At 36.3% G+C, this 16,737-nt stretch overlaps 1 pseudogene across 1 annotated transcript; it reads right to left on the bottom strand.

The window, feature by feature from the left end:
- Positions 1–7,305: 7,305 nt before the first annotated feature.
- On the bottom strand, positions 7,306–16,276 carry LOC114269199 (UDP-glycosyltransferase 73C3-like; annotated as a pseudogene). Its single transcript, XR_014342227.1, has 2 exons — positions 14,923–16,276; positions 7,306–7,393 (listed from the first exon to the last, which is right to left on the bottom strand). The product of XR_014342227.1 is annotated as a UDP-glycosyltransferase 73C3-like (transcript).
- Between the last annotated feature and the right edge of the window lie 461 nt (positions 16,277–16,737).

Genomic DNA, 16,737 nt, shown 5'->3' with positions numbered 1-16,737 from the left:
AGTAGATTATGAATTCCACTATCCTAACCCAAATACATATATACACCAACCTAATAACCATATGGGACCCGCATTTATCATATGAATAGACTAATCCTAACAAAAATACATAACACATTAAATTATGCAACACCAAGACCTAACAAAGAAGAGAAACCTTGAAAACTAAGAAAACATGAAACTAAAACCTCGACTCAAAAAAAGAAACTTAGTCCTCGATGGAGACCACCTCTGTTACAGTAAAAAATCTTAAAGAACATTCTTGATGTGCTATAGTTGGAAGACAAAACTAGTCACACCAAAGTCAAGAGAAGCATTTGACTGGCTTTGTTTTGTTTTTCTTTTTTGGTCATTAATTTTGTATTTGATTGGTTTTGTTTCATATTTCAACTTAGTTGAGATATGGCCTTTAAATTATGATACTTTTTTCTTGGTCTGTTGTGCCTTCTTGATGTAATTTTTGTATATCTTGTACTTTTATTTTGAATCAATAAATTTTTTTTACCTATCAAAAAAATAAAAATAACAAAAGTCAAGAGAAGCATGATTTAGATTTAACCCAAAAAGCCATTCTCAATATTATGAGCTCGGAAAGAAGAACCTAATTGGGTTGAACTTTATTAAACACAAAATCATTTCTAATGAACTAAATCGACCAGAGGATCACAATGGAATCGTTTTCGAAATGACCCCTTTTTTTTTCTCCCTAATTGGAACTCATTGCCACTAAGACAACAATGAGTTCTTTGGGAGCCAAAAAATAATATATCAGCTTATTTGGGCTAATCGAAACAAGGCCTAACAATGGGCCTTGCCCAAGCAAGCAAGCCCACAAAACAAATATCTACTATGCAAATATCACACCCACATCTATATAAAAGGAGGGCATTCCAAGGAGTAAGGTATGCCTCATGTCTCAGCACCAAACAACACACACACTCATCAATTCTTCATCATCTCTCTTTGATTCAAGTTACTAACTTTATCATCAGAGTGTCTCCAGCCGACAACCTCGGTTAGGTGGCGCCAATCATGCTTATCTTTGCAGATTTATGGGGCAAAGCTCATCTCTTTGTTGGATCTTTACAAGAAAAATAAATACGACACCCAAGGTGCTTGGACCAGTGAGCACCAAGGTTAACCAATCTCTTCTAAAAAAGGAGACCCACAACTGCATATTTGGCTTCTTTCTTTCTGATTGTGTTTATTGCTAAAGTTCAAGTATATATATATATATATTTGATCAAACCCTTGTTGAATATCAATATTACTTAGAAAGGTTGACGAAACAAGATGAAGTTAGTAGCTCTACAATTGGGTCTTGATTCTCTCTCTCTCTAGAATTGTTCCTAGAAAGCTATTAAAAAAAATAAAAAATAAAAAAACAAAATGCTGCCAATGAAGGGGCCGAGTAGCTACTTCACTACTTCGTACTACCACCGGAATTATAAGATGTCGAACATACTCCAAACCCAAACTCGTATCACATCCTATCCTCAAAATTGGGTTCGGTGACCATAATATTATCACCCATATGTGCTGAACTCACCAAATGGAATCATGAAACAATCTCGGCAAAGAGTGAGGGTTGTTCGGCGTCGATGAAAGGCTGAGAATAAGCCTTCCCGAGCACGTAAAATCGAAGATCATTCTCCTTGACTAACACCAAGGTTTTTTGGAAAGATCACTCATGTCACTCGACGATGTGTCCACCGGCAAGAAGACCTGTTTTCTAGCAAAGGCATTGGCCACCTTGACCAAGCTCAGCGAGGAAAGCTAAAGTTCCCCCATACTAAACCACACCGATTAAAATGGAGCACCGACTTTCTACATAGTCGAAGTATTTATCATTCGGGAAACTGTTTTAAAAGTCGGGATCCAACTCCTTGAATCGCCTAGTAGACCACAAACCATACCGACAACTACAACACTACCGCTCTCAGCAACCACAACACCCGTTTAACCATTGATAATTACGACAAGCTTGCCGAGTTACTAACATTGCGAAGCCACCAGATTAGACCCACAATCAAGTTCACTAATTTTCTTACTCAACAACATTGCAAAGATGAAACACGTTAGTCACGCATGACGATAACTACAATCGCACCTTAGCCACCACCTTGCCGACCAATTTTCACATCGAGAAGTAAACTAGCCTCGATTATTCGAGTGCAAATTCAATGACCTATAATGAGCCTCACCAAGCTCTTTTGTCAAGCATTTTCCGTCACCAAGCACACTTCACCACCGAGCACATCCTGCTAAGAGCACATTTTTCCAAACACCTTCCTTTAGCTGACCACACTTTAACCGAGGACAAGAGCCGAACAATACTTAAAAGAAAAAAAAAGAAAAAAAAATAGAACAATATTATTTTTGGTCAACTTTCGGAGGTCCGATGACATCCAAACAAAGGTTAAATGTGGCGTCTGAATGATGGAATGAATACTAGGCCGCGAGCTAAATCCAACGCCACAAAAATGAGGCCAATCGGACTTAAAACAAGGGATATACAAAAGCTCGAACTCAAGAGTTTGGATTTAAAAATTCTGGATTTCACGACCTGCTGCATGGAGTAGATGACATTAGGATTTATCATTCGCTTCTTGGCACAAGGTGCTCCATTGCATCTTAGGGCATTTGGGTTAATCGGGGCATGACTACCTTCAAGGTTTTCGCCGTGTAGAATCCATTTTCGGAGTCTAATTTTTCAAATTTCGAGGCTCAATTTGGGATCAATAAACTGGCAAATTAAGAATGTTAAATGATAGATGAACAGTCAGATTGTGTCCGAGCAACATGCAATTTTGACAATAAGCTCCTGGAGCACTAGGCCACAATCATCCATGTTCACCGATCATTTATTCATCTTTTGGCTATCTACTGCCACTTGGGGTAGGAGCCACATCTTGAATTTTGTTTACATTCGGCTTCGCACCATTTGCCATCTTCTTAAACACCAACAATATATATATATATATATATTGCTCAAGTGCGTTTACAATTATTAATTCATCTATATCTTCTGTAACAATCTTATAGTTTAATTAGCATTGCATCAACATTACTCAGACACACATCAGTCATTCGGCTACTAACTTGTTGAAATTCACACAGCCACTAGGCTGTTTTTGGGACGCATGGCACCACAACTCCATCACCACGCTCATTGGCAATAATCATCCTAACTTAAATGGTGCACGTATATATCTTTAATCGTGTTGGCTACAACTGCGAAGTCGTCTCGGCATAGAACTAGCATCTCGGCTTCAAATTGGCCCAAGATTTTGGAGGTGTTAATATCAAGATCTAAATATACCAAAAGGTTCATGCTGACTAGAGGAGTCTCGACCCATCAACCAAAAAAGCCAAAATTTAACCAACGTCAGTCGATAGTTACAAAACGGACCACCTTTTCAGAAAACTACAATTTTTGAAGCTATCAAAATCAAATTGTGAACATACCAATATGAAGTGCTCATTGAAATGAGTCCAACACAACAAACCGTGTTAAAATCGGCGCTAAAACGAAGCTGTACGTGCCAGCCAAAGTTTGCTGAGAAATTTCATTATGTCGCCAGAGAAGACGACTTGCGTTGGAAAACATAAACAATTATTCAGTGCGTTATGGCTAAGTTCCATCCTGTGATCACCGAATAATAGTCACGTTCATGTATATAACTTACAAAATATGAACACAATCTGTTATGGCAAAGTGGTTTAGTTTTATTCCTTATTCCCAAGGGTAAGGGTTCAAGTCTTGCTGACAGTAACTTTACTTTTATTTTTGCCAAAGACAGCTAGTCGAGTCGAGCCGAGCCGTCTAACTCAACAATATAAGTGAAATTCTCCAATGCTTCATTGAGCCCGATTCTCCACCGATCTGCACTATCAGATCCATTTTGGCTACAACTATGCCATCAGGAGTCTGATTCCTATGATCCAATAGTTGTTTCCAACTATTTGGCACCTTCTGAACACCTTCGTATGGTCTGATTTTTCAAATTCCATACCACCACTTTGTTGCTTTTATATGTAGTGCCACATATTGCAGCTCAAACAACATTTTTGTCGCCATGCTTAGAGTTTGATCAATGCCGACTTCAACAACGGCAACATATTTGGAGACTTACCGCCTATATCACAACCCGAATCATTTGTTGCCAAAGCCAAACCTGCCCCGAAACATGGCAAACCGATCCTCGGCAATTTCAACACGTATCCATTATGAATTCCTTTCGAAAAACACCTGTAATTCGAAAGCACTGGGGCAAAGAATCTGCTTCAACAATTTGTTCTCGGCTTACTCCTCGACACTTTTGGTCAATGTCCAATATGCATTCCTTCCGATTAACACCTGTCATTCGAAAGAAATGGGGTAAGTATACATTATACAACGAAGCAATGCTATGCAATCAATGACACAGGATATACTATCCCAAATTCTTGCAATATTGGCGACTGATCGCCACTTAAAATCAGGAAAAGTCTCCGAATACGGCACAATCTTCACACTTGGCACGGAGCGCCATCAGCAAAGGTCTCCGAATTCAAAGCAAAACATACATATAGTAATTGTGGCATCCTTAGTGTAGCCCTCACCTGCGGGTTATAATACCGTGGCCTACGGCCCTCGTTTGGGGGTAATAATATCGCGGCCTATGGCCCTCGCCCGGGAGTAACAATACCGTGATCCATCGTTACAGAGATCTCTGATGAAGACCCAAGGGGTCCCTATGTTAGACTTATATGGTCCCATCGTACACTATTGGATGTACCACACACACACACATATATATATATACTTTGTGAACTCTGATATGACAAGTAATCGTTTATAATATGACTTGTTTCAAACTTATGTGATATAATTTCGTATTATGATAGACATCATTCATTAATTTCGTACTCACTGGACTTTAGCTTACCCCTCTCCCTTATATACATATAGTTATACATATATTTGCACATACATTCAAGCATGCATGCATTCATACATACAATCATTCATTCATTCGTTTTTATTCATTTATCCAAAGTGTTCTTTATCAAGAAACCTAACATCTATCTGCACAATGTAACTTGGCAATAAAAACTCTCATTCCTTCTACCGTAGGCAATAAAAGTTTTGGGGCAATTATAGGAGCCAAAAAATAATATATCAGCCTATTGGCACTACCCAAACAAGGCCTGACAATGGGCCTCGCCCAAACAAGCAAGTCTACCAAACAAATATCTACCAAACAAATATCACACCCCACATCTATAGAAAAGATGGGCATTCCAAGAAGTAAGGTATACCTCATCTCTTAGCACCAAATAGCGCGCACACACTCATCAGTTCTTCATCATCTCTCTTTGATTCAAGCTACTAACTTTATCATCGGAATGTCTCCAGCTGGCAAACCCGGTTCGGTGGCGCCGACCATGCTTATCTTTATAGATTTATGGGGCAAAACTCATCTCTTTGTTAGATATCTACAATCCATGTAAGAGGATTTTCTAAATCTCACAAGTTCATAGAACTTGAAGAAACCAACAACAACCCCCACCATTTGATCAGTGCTGATCAAATCTTCAATAATTACTTTCAATTATAATTTAGAACTATTCATCCTATTTGATTTAATTTAAGAAATAATTTTTAAAATTTAAAAAACTTAGTCTTTTAGTCCTCGAGATTACGATACTCCTGCTTTTTAGTATATTTATTTTAACAACTCAGTCTTTTAGTTCTTCATATTACGACACCATACTTTTTCAATATACTCATTTTATGTTTTTACACATTCTTGATTATGTCAAGATCATAAAATATATGAGTATTATACATACTTTATTAGTTTTTTAATTCAAAGTTATTTTAATTCAAAGAGAGGCCAGTTTATTAATTACCTAAGTTTTAAAAAAATTTCTAAATTTAAAATAAGATTAAATACATTGTTTGTCCCTAAAGCATGCACATTGTGTCATTTTAATTCCAAATATATAAATCATGTTTTTTTGTCTATTTTTTTAAATAGTCTTTATTGTTGTTTTCTCCACATTTTACATTGTAAGATAATTTTTTTAAGAGTTTGAATGAAAATTTAAACGACATTGGTATTGGGACAATTTAAATAGGAATTATTGGAGATCAAATTGATATGATTGAAATACTAAGGATTAAAATAAATCAAAGTGCACACTTTGACGACAAAAATCAAATTTAGTATTAAGATTTTTGTAATAGATCTTTCTACCATCTAACAATATATGTTTAAAATTGAATTACATATTGGGATGCGTGATTTTAATGTCATTTCATATTTTAGGTTAAACTGTCAAATTACATTAGCTTGACATGTCTTGTTATAATAAAAACAAAACAAGATCATTATATAAAAATCATAGTAAAATAACCTTTTAAATTATAGTTTATCCTTTAAAATAAAAATTTATTGACATCATTATTTTAAACTTGTGACCTTAATCTCAGTAGAATATGATAAGTTATCAATAAATCCTAATAGTTAGATTTAATTATCATCAAATCATATTAAAAATAAGTTCTAATAAAATCGTTATTAAAAATAATTTTTCATGACAATTTTTTGCATATGTCGCTAAAAATTGAATTAGTGACTTTTTTGTCACGATTTTTATAAATTGTCACTAAAACTTATAATTAGTGACTTTTTTAGGACTAATTTTTTAAATTGCCGCTGAAAATTAAAAATTAATAACTCTTTTTGTGACGATTTTTTTAAATCGTTCCTAAAACTTATAATTAGTGACATTTTTTGTGATAAAATTTTCAAACTATGCTAAAAATTAACAATTAGTTACTTTTTTTTAATAATATTTGATAAAAAATATCATTAATTATCATCGAACTTATTAAATAATAAATTTACGTATTAAAATTTATAGGTAAGTTTACGTAGAAAAAAAAAAGAATAAAATGATAATATGCAATTTTAACGAATATATACTTCATCACAAAAACAATCAACGTATGGTCTTCCCGCATCGCATAAAGTGACTTGGCACCAACTTGCTATGATAACTATGCTAGAGGTATTAAAAATTTTACTAAAATTTTTATCAAATATCTTATATGGATGTAAGTCTCATATCCATTTGAGATATTTGGTAAAAATTTTGATAAAATTTTTAAAATCTCTAATATTCTTGTTCTATGACCCAATGAGTAATTATTTCTGACTATCATATAATATTATTTCCATAATTTTGTAAATTAATTATGTAAAAAAAAAATTTTGTTAAATCACTTTTGTTATTTAATTAAGAGACAAGCGGTAATCCACTTTATCCATATTATAATTTACTTTTGGCTAACTAGTTTGATGACATCTTGAATAAACAATCTCATATTCAAGTATGAAGTGTTGGACAATCTTCACTGTATTTAAAAGATTTAATTCTATTGTGTACACAACAATAAATAGAATTTAAAGAAATAAAGAAAAGGAGAGAATTTGTTTGATTACAAAAATCAAACTCGAAATAAAAATAAATAAATAAAAACAGATTTTATTTTGTTACAAAAACAAAATTAAAATCTGATTTAAATAAATAAAAACAACACTGAAAATAAATTAAATAACTTACTTGATTTAATTTCTTCGAATTATTTTCTGATCAAGTCCAGTGTTTGACACTGTGTCCTTAAGACAGATTCGTCCTCTCCACGGTGCTTTCAGAATTTGGACGCCTATCTCCCAGGATGAAATGATCTACCACAAACAATAGCAGCACTACAAATTGTTTGCCTTACGAACACACTAAGTGTTTACACTCTTTCTTTCGGAAATAAAATGCAGCAAGATGAAGAATATAAATAGCAGAAGTGAAATACGAAATTTCTGAATTTTAAAAACATCAAATGAGGGTGGTCCTATTTATAGATGTGAAGGTGGCTCTTGGATTTGAATTGAACAGGTATGTGGCTCTTAATTTTGAATTGAACAGGTATGATACCTGTTGGGTTTTGAATTTCAAACAGATAGCAATTACGGGAAGGGCCCTGTTTGGGTGTGCACTAATTCCAAAACAGTTTATTTCTGTTTGAAAACGGGAAGGGCCCTGTTTGGATGAACAAAAAATCCAAACCAATTTAATTTGAATTTTGGATTTTATTTTAATAAAAAATAAAATTAAATTCAAATGTTTTTGGCCCAAAAAGATTAGAAGGCCAACCCAACCACGCACCCGCGCCCAAGCCCAGGCCCAGGCCAGCCCAGCCCGCCCGACCGACCGGACGGACGGACGGCGGCGCGCGCGCGTGTGTGGTGATTTTTGGGTCCAATGGGTCTAGCCCATTTTGCCCATAACCTCTCCCTCTAAAACACTTGGGTACCCCTTGGGGCACACCCCAAGTATCTCACCCTAAGCCTTATAAACCCTTTCAAAACCTCCAACCAAAACAATGTGGGACAAGCCAATTTACAACCTTAAGAAATTTCCACCAAAACTCCATTTCCATGGAGCACACTTTGGCTTCAATTTCCCATTCACTCGGTAATGGTTTTGATCAACCAAATATACCACGTGAATCACAACGCGGCATAGAACGCGTTACCACTTTGACCCGAGTAAATCGACACTCGGGGCCCACCTAAAAAATAGACCAATCTTGAAGAAAAATTAACCATTTCCAACAATCCCCCGCATGAATGGAATTTGATGACAACGGAAATGCAACAATATGCAGACTTAACGAAAGAGTATAAGTCGAAAATATCTTGCATCAGGATAGGTAGTTTTCGGCTTTGAACCTTCCCTAGTGATAACCTATCGGACTTACTGGCTAACCAATGGACGCGATGCCTTGAATTGTTCAGCCGTTTGTGTAAGCCAAGACAATAGATTTCACACAAAATATCTTCTAACACATCGTGGTTCTCACTGTTGTGTTCATTTTGGCCTTGAACGCGCCTGGTTTTCATAAGTGTTTCTAGAGAATTTAGCCTTTTCATTCTCATAGAACCGGCCCCAGTTCAACACTCATATAGGCGATTCTTATTGTGAGTATCTTCTTATACTCATCTTGATTTTATGTCTTAATCAAGATATAAGTAATCATTAAAAGCAAAGCTTATCCTTATACCCCTGCATACAACATATGTTGCAGATATCACTCTCACCATAGGAATGGGTAGGAATTTTAATCCCTTGGTGATTTCTGGCGAGCCATACATAACTTAGTTGTCCCTTTGAACTTAGTTCTTGGGATCTCCAGTCATATAAGTAGGGTTACCATTATGACGACTCTTATATAATAGGCTTTAATCCCATCCCCTTCGATGAACTATACACTAGCTCTTTTGTCAAACCTTTTGTTAACGGATCCGCAATATTCTCTTTAGATTTTATATAATCTATTGAGATTATTCCGTTTGACAACAATTGCCTTACGGTATTATGTCGACGACGAATATGTTGTGACTTACCATTATACATATGATTCTGTGCCCTGCCTATTGCAGATTGACTATCACAATGAATGCAAATAGCCGGCACAGGTTTTGGCCACATTGGAATGTCTTCTAAGAAGTGACGAAGCCATTCTGCTTCTTCACCTGCTTTGTCTAAAGCAATGAACTCGGATTCCATTGTGGATCGTGCGATGCACGTTTGTTTCGTGGACTTCCAAGAAACAGCAGCGCCTCCTAGAGTAAAGACATATCCACTAGTGGATTTTGAATCTTTAGTATCCGATATCCAATTGGCATCACAATAACCTTCGAGTACTGCTGGATATCGAGTAAAGTTCAAACCATGATCACGAGTAAATCTTAGATATCTAAGAACTCGAATGATCGCTTTCCAATGGTCTTCTCCAGGGTTACTAGTGTACCTACTCAATTTACTGATAGCATAAGCTATATCAGGACGAGTACAATTCATTAGGTACATTAGGCTTCCAATGATTTGGGAGTATTTTAACTGAGACACTGCATCACCTTTATTTTTTGATAAATAAAGACTGATGTCTACAGGTGTTCTAGCTAAATTCAAATCATCCTTGATAAATTTATCAAGAATTTTCTCAATATAATGAGATTGAGATAATGCATATCCGTCAGATGTTTTAGTAATTTTCATTCCTAATATAACATCTGCGACCCCCATATCTTTCATATCAAATCTTTTACTAAGCATCTGCTTAGTTGATTTGATCATGTTTTGACTGCTTCCAATGATAAGCATGTCATCCACATAAAGACAAACTATGACATATCCTTGGTCAGTGTTTTTAACATAGACGCATTTGTCACATTCGTTTATCTTAAACCCATTAGTAAGCATTGCATGATCAAATTTTTCATGCCATTGCTTAGGTGCTTGTTTTAATCCATAAAGGGATTTTACAAGTCGACAAACTTTCTTTTCTTGCCCTGATACTACAAACCCTTCGGGTTGTTCCATATAGATCTCTTCATTTAGATCACCGTTTAAGAAAGTTGTTTTAACATCCATTTGATGTATTTCTAAATTAAACAACGCTGCTATAGCAATAAGCATACGAATGGATGTTATTCTTGTCACAGGGGAATATGTGTCAAAATAGTCCAGACCTTCCTTTTGTTTGTAACCTTTAACAACAAGTCTTGCTTTATACTTGTCAATTGAACCATCTGCTTTCATTTTTCTCTTGAATATCCATTTATATCCAAGAGGTTTAGAACCTGGTGGAAGATCCACCAATTCCCAAGTATGATTTTGCATAATGGATTCAATTTCATTATTAACAGCCTCTTTCCACAAAGGTGCTTCAGGACCTGTCATTGCTGCCTTAAAGCTTTGAGGTTCATTTTCTAACAAGTATGTCAGAAAATCTGGACCAAAGGATTTTGATGTTCTCGCTCTTTTACTTCGTCTTGGTTCATCATTAGTTAAATCCTGTTGGTCGAGACTATTACTAGTCTCTTGTGTTTGATTGTCATTAGTCTCTTGACTTTGTGTACAATCATAAGTTCTTTTCTGTGAACTTAATTCCTGTCCTTTCTTGTAAGGAAAGACATGTTCAAAAAACACAACATTCCTTGACTCTATAATAGTGTTCACATTTATATCAGGTATATCTGATTTATAAGTCAAAAACCGATATGCACTACTATTCTGAGCATAACCAATAAACACACAATCTACTGTTTTTGGTCCTATCTTAGTCTTTTTAGGAACAGGTACTTAAACTTTTGCCAAACACCCCCACACTTTTAAGTATTTGTAGGAAGGTGGTTGACCTTTCCACAATTCATAAGGAATGCTTTTGGTTTTCTTGTGGGGTATTCTATTAAGAACATAATTAGCAGACAATATTGCTTCCCCCCACAAGTTCTGTGGTAAGCCTGAACTTAGTAACATGGCATTCATCATTTCTTTTAGGGTTCTATTCTTCCTTTCAGCAATTCCATTTTGCTGTGGAGAATAAGGGGCTGTAGTTTGGTGAATAATGCCATGTTGTGCACAAAATTCATTTAATGGTGCATCATATTCACCACCCCTATCACTTCTAACCATTTTAATGGTTTTACCAAGTTGATTTTCAACTTCTGTTTTGTAGAGTTTAAACATTTCTAAGGCTTCATCTTTACTTCTTAGTAAATAAACATAACAATATCTTGTGCAATCATCGATAAATGTTATGAAATACTTTTTGCCACCTCTAGTTTGAATAAACTTTAAATCACATACATCAGTGTGAATTAATTCTAGAGGTTCGGTTTTTCTTTCAACCGATTTAAATGGAGCCTTAGTTAGTTTCGCTTCTACACAAATTTCACATTTATGATTAGGATTAATTTCAAACTTTGGTATATAATCTAAACCAATTAATCTACGCAAAGCATCAAAATTCACATGTCCTAATCTACCATGCCATAAATTTGACTCAAGAATATAAACAAAAGATGTGTTATTCTTATTCATAGCAACTTTCGGTACAACTGTCATTACATTTAACTTAAAGAGACCATCACTCATGTATCCCTTACCAACATACATACCACTCTTTGTTAATACAAACTTATCATATTCAAATACAAGCCTAAAACCATTTTTACTTAACAAAGACCCAGAAACTAAATTCTTCCGGATGTCAGGTACATGTAGTACGTTGTTGAGGGTCAGTTCTTTCCCTGATGTCATCTTCAAGATTACTTTCCCTTGTCCAGCCACAGCAGAAGTAGAAGAATTTCCCATGAAAAGTTGTTCACCATTTGCAGCCTCATTGTAGGTAGTGAACATCTTCTTGTCCGCACATATGTGACGAGTTGCTCCAGTGTCAACCCACCACTCTTTGGGATTTCCAACCAAGTTAGCCTCAGACACCACAGCAGAAAGGTTGATGTCATTCACTCCGTCAGAGATGTAATCCAATTCTGTTACATTGGCCTGATTGGTGGTCTTCTTACTTGTACTTCCATGATTCTTTTTAGGGCGGCGGCAGTCAGAAGCTCGATGTCCAGTTTTGCCACAGTTATAGCATTTTCCTTTGAACTTCTTGCTACTATCGCCTTGTTTAGGACCATCTCCAGTAAACTTCCTCTTTTTGTTATGTGGTTTATGAACTTGTTCAACCACATTTGCCTTGGACTCAATGGGATTTTTCCCATTCCTCTTTTCAGCCTTTCGGTTATCTTCTTCAATTCTTAATCTTACAATCAATTCATCCATAGTCATCTCTTTGCGTTTATGTTTTAAATAATTTTTGAAATCTTTCCAAGCCGGTGGTAACTTTTCCACTAAAGCTGCGACTTGGAATGACTCGCTAAGAGACATACCTTCTGAATGAATATCATGCAAAATTATTTGAAAACTTTGAACTTGAGATATTACCGTTTGGGAGTCTACCATAACAAAGTCCAGAAATTTACCGACGACAAATTTCTTCGTGCCGGCATCTTCTGTCTTGTATTTCTTCTCCAAAGAATCCCACAATTCTTTTGCTGTTTTCAGAGGACTGTATACATTATACAGCATATTGTCAAGGCCATTTAGGATGTAGTTTCTGCACAGGAAATCTGAATGTTTCCAAGCATCTACAGCGGCAACAACTTGCCGATCACTTTCACCCTCTTTAAGTGCTGGAGCCTCTTCATGGAGAAACCGTGCCAAATTAAGAATTGTAAGATAGAACAGCATCTTCTGCTGCCATCTCTTAAACTCGGTACCATTAAATTTTTCCGGTTTTTCTCCATGATTGATTGGTACATGAACATGGTTCTGGATAGGGACCGATGTAGGTGTAACAATAGGAGTACCACTGCCAGATGCAGTTTCAGTTGTAGTAGCCATAATCTCTGATTACAAAAATCAGAAAATATTAAAACACAAATTAATTTTCTAGTTACTAAAACCAGAAAATAATTATAACAACAAAATAATTTTATTTTCCTTGTTACTAAAACTAGAAAAATAAAATATCACAAGAATTTTCTGTAATACCAAATAATATTCTGAATTGTTAATGACACCAGTATCGTACTACTAGTAGTTGTCAAAGAAAAGAGACAGTATATTACTACTATCTGTCAAATAGCATAAATCACTATTTGTTTTTCCAACCAGAATATTAATTTGAAAACACAGAAAATTAAATACAATGAAGATACCCAAAAAGGAATCTGTCTTAAGATTGTTGGACAATCTTCACTGTATTTAAAAGATTTAATTCTATTGTGTACACAACAACAAATAGAATTTAAAGAAATAAAGAAAATGAGAGAATTTGTTTGATTACAAAAATCAAACTCGAAATAAAAATAAATAAATAAAAACAGATTTTATTTTGTTACAAAAACAAAATTAAAATCTGATTTAAATAAATAAAAACAACACTGAAAATAAATTAAATAACTTACTTGATTTAATTTCTTCGAATTATTTTCTGATCAAGTCCAGTGTTTGACACTGTGTCCTTAAGACAGATTCGTCCTCTCCACGGTGCTTTCAGAATTTGGACACCTATCTCTCAGGATGAAATGATCTACCACAAACAATAGCAGCACTACAAATTGTTTGTCTTACGAACACACTAAGTGTTTACACTCTTTCTTTCGGAAATAAAATGCAGCAAGATGAAGAATATAAATAGCAGAAGTGAAATACGAAATTTCTGAATTTTAAAAACATCAAATGAGGGTGGTCCTATTTATAGATGTGAAGGTGGCTCTTGGATTTGAATTGAACAGGTATGTGGCTCTTAATTTTGAATTGAACAGGTATGATACCTGTTGGGTTTTGAATTTCAAACAGATAGCAATTACGGGAAGGGCCCTGTTTGGGTGTGCACTAATTCCAAAACAGTTTATTTCTGTTTGAAAACGGGAAGGACCCTGTTTGGATGAACAAAAAATCCAAACCAATTTAATTTGAATTTTGGATTTTATTTTAATAAAAAATAAAATTAAATTCAAATGTTTTTGGCCCAAAAAGATTAGAAGGCCAACCCAACCACACACCACGCACCCGCGCCCAAGCCCAGGCCCAGCCCGCCCGACCGGACGGACGGCGGCGGCGCGCGCGCATGTGTGGTGATTTTTGGGTCCAATGGGTCTAGCCCATTTTGCCCATAACCTCTCCCTCTAAAACACTTGGGTACCCCTTGGGGCACACCCCAAGTATCTCACCCTAAGCCTTATAAACCCTTTCAAAACCTCCCACCAAAACAATGTGGGACAAGCCAATTTACAACCTTAAGAAATTTCCACCAAAACTCCATTTCCATGGAGCACACTTTGGCTTCAATTTCCCATTCACTCGGTAATGGTTTTGATCAACCAAATATACCACGTGAATCACAACGCGGCATAGAACGCGTTACCACTTTGACCCGAGTAAATCGACACTCGGGGCCCACCTAAAAAATAGACCAATCTTGAAGAAAAATTAACCATTTCCAACATGAAGAACCCCTTCTTCCATTGCCTTATTTGCCATCTCCCCAAATACTCTTGCCCTTCTTCTTGTCTCTTCTCCTTCTATTCCTTCGCTCATTACTTTCTCCACAGCAGCCCTAACAACCTCTCTCTCCACCGACTTCTCACACTCGTCTTCCGCAAACATGCGCCCAACTGTCTGAACGCCAACACTCACTCCGATCTCCAAAAGCTGCACAGCTAGCTTCTCATTCAAAAACTGCTCACCGAACATAGGCCACGCTATCATCCGCACACCGGCACACACCCCTTCCAGCGTCGAATTCCACCCGCAGTGTGTCAAAAAAGCTCCACAGCCAGGTGCGACAATATGAGTATTTGCGGTGCCCAGCCTCGAATCAGAAGCCCTCTCCCTTTCGTTCTTTCCTCGAATCCGTCTTCTTCCACCCACTTCTCTATCTCTGCCGCCTTGTCTCCGCTTCTTATAACCCACACAAATGGGCGTTTCGAAGCCTCCAAGCCTAAACCTAGCTCGATTAACTGAGCAAGTGAGAGGTCAGTTATGCTTCCAAGGCATGCGTAGACCACGGAGCGTGGCTCTTGCTCATCGAGCCACTTCAAACAATGGTTTTCGTTGATGGCGGCCTTGTTTCCTCTCCGAGCCTTATCCAAGTTGTCTTTGTTGCATAATGATAGCGGCCCAACGCACCAAACTTTATCTCCTTTCACCTTTCGAAACTCGTCGACATATCTCGGTTCCAGCTCTTCAAAACTGTTAATCACCACCCCATATGCTTCAGCTTCGGAAGCTTTTATTCGATTCCGAAAATCTTGCCATTCTGGTGAACTTGGATTGAAAAACATAGACACCTTAGCTTTAGTCAGCTCAATTCTATCAGGCAAGCCAGGAAGTTCGAACGGAACTGTCTCGGAAACATTCTCATAATCTTTAAAATTTTCTAAATTGTGTGCGCATAAGAGAGTGAGGCAGTTCATTCCATCAAAAAGAATTCTCGGAATTCCAAACTTACGAACAGTGTCTCCTATCCATGCAATATATTTATCGGCTATTAAGCAACTGGGACATGGCTCGAGCGTTTCAAACAACTGCTCGAATGGTTGTTGCAACATGTCGATGCCCTTGAAGAATTTCATCATTAGGTCTAGAGAGTGAACAGCGTCTATAGTTTCGCACCCCTCCAACAGGCCGGCCTCCATTGACGGGAACCGGAGAGAGAGAAGGCGGAGGGGGAGGCCCGATTCGATCACACGGTCGATGATGGGGCGGAACCTGGAGGCAATGACAGGAGTGGTGACGACAGTGACAGTCACGCTTTGTTGTGCCAATAATTTGGCCAAGTCAATCATGGGATGAAGTGGCCTGGGGCCATTAATGGTACTAAAATGATTCTTATACTAAGGCCCCGTTTGGCAAGAGACTATTTTAGTTAATTAGTTAAAAAGTTACTAAATTAGTCAAAAAGTTAACAACTCATACAAAAAAGTCAAAGATTCTTTTTTCTCTCTACTTTTTGCACATCTTTTCGTAATTAGCCAAAAAATCATCCCAAACATACAAGTTTTTTTTACCTATCTTTTTAGCCAAATAGCCAAAAAATTACTAAATTAACCTGTTCCCAAACGAGGCCTAAGTTCTTAACATTATTCACTAGGTTTGGTTTTAATTTTTTAAATTCAATTTTTTAGAAATTTAGTCTTTTTTTTCATATATAATTTTTTAAATTTTAGTGAATATTTTTAAAATTTGAAATAATTTTTTTACTCAGATGCACTTTATTTAGATGTATTTAAAAAATAAAATATTTATAAAAAAATATTTTAAAAA

Source organism: Camellia sinensis, chromosome 10, assembly GCF_055761805.1.
Source record: "Camellia sinensis isolate YWXY chromosome 10, ASM5576180v1, whole genome shotgun sequence".
Taxonomy (NCBI): Eukaryota; Viridiplantae; Streptophyta; class Magnoliopsida; order Ericales; family Theaceae; genus Camellia; species Camellia sinensis.
The sequence above is the reverse complement of the archived record's forward strand: the minus strand, read 5'-3'. Positions and strand labels throughout refer to the sequence as shown.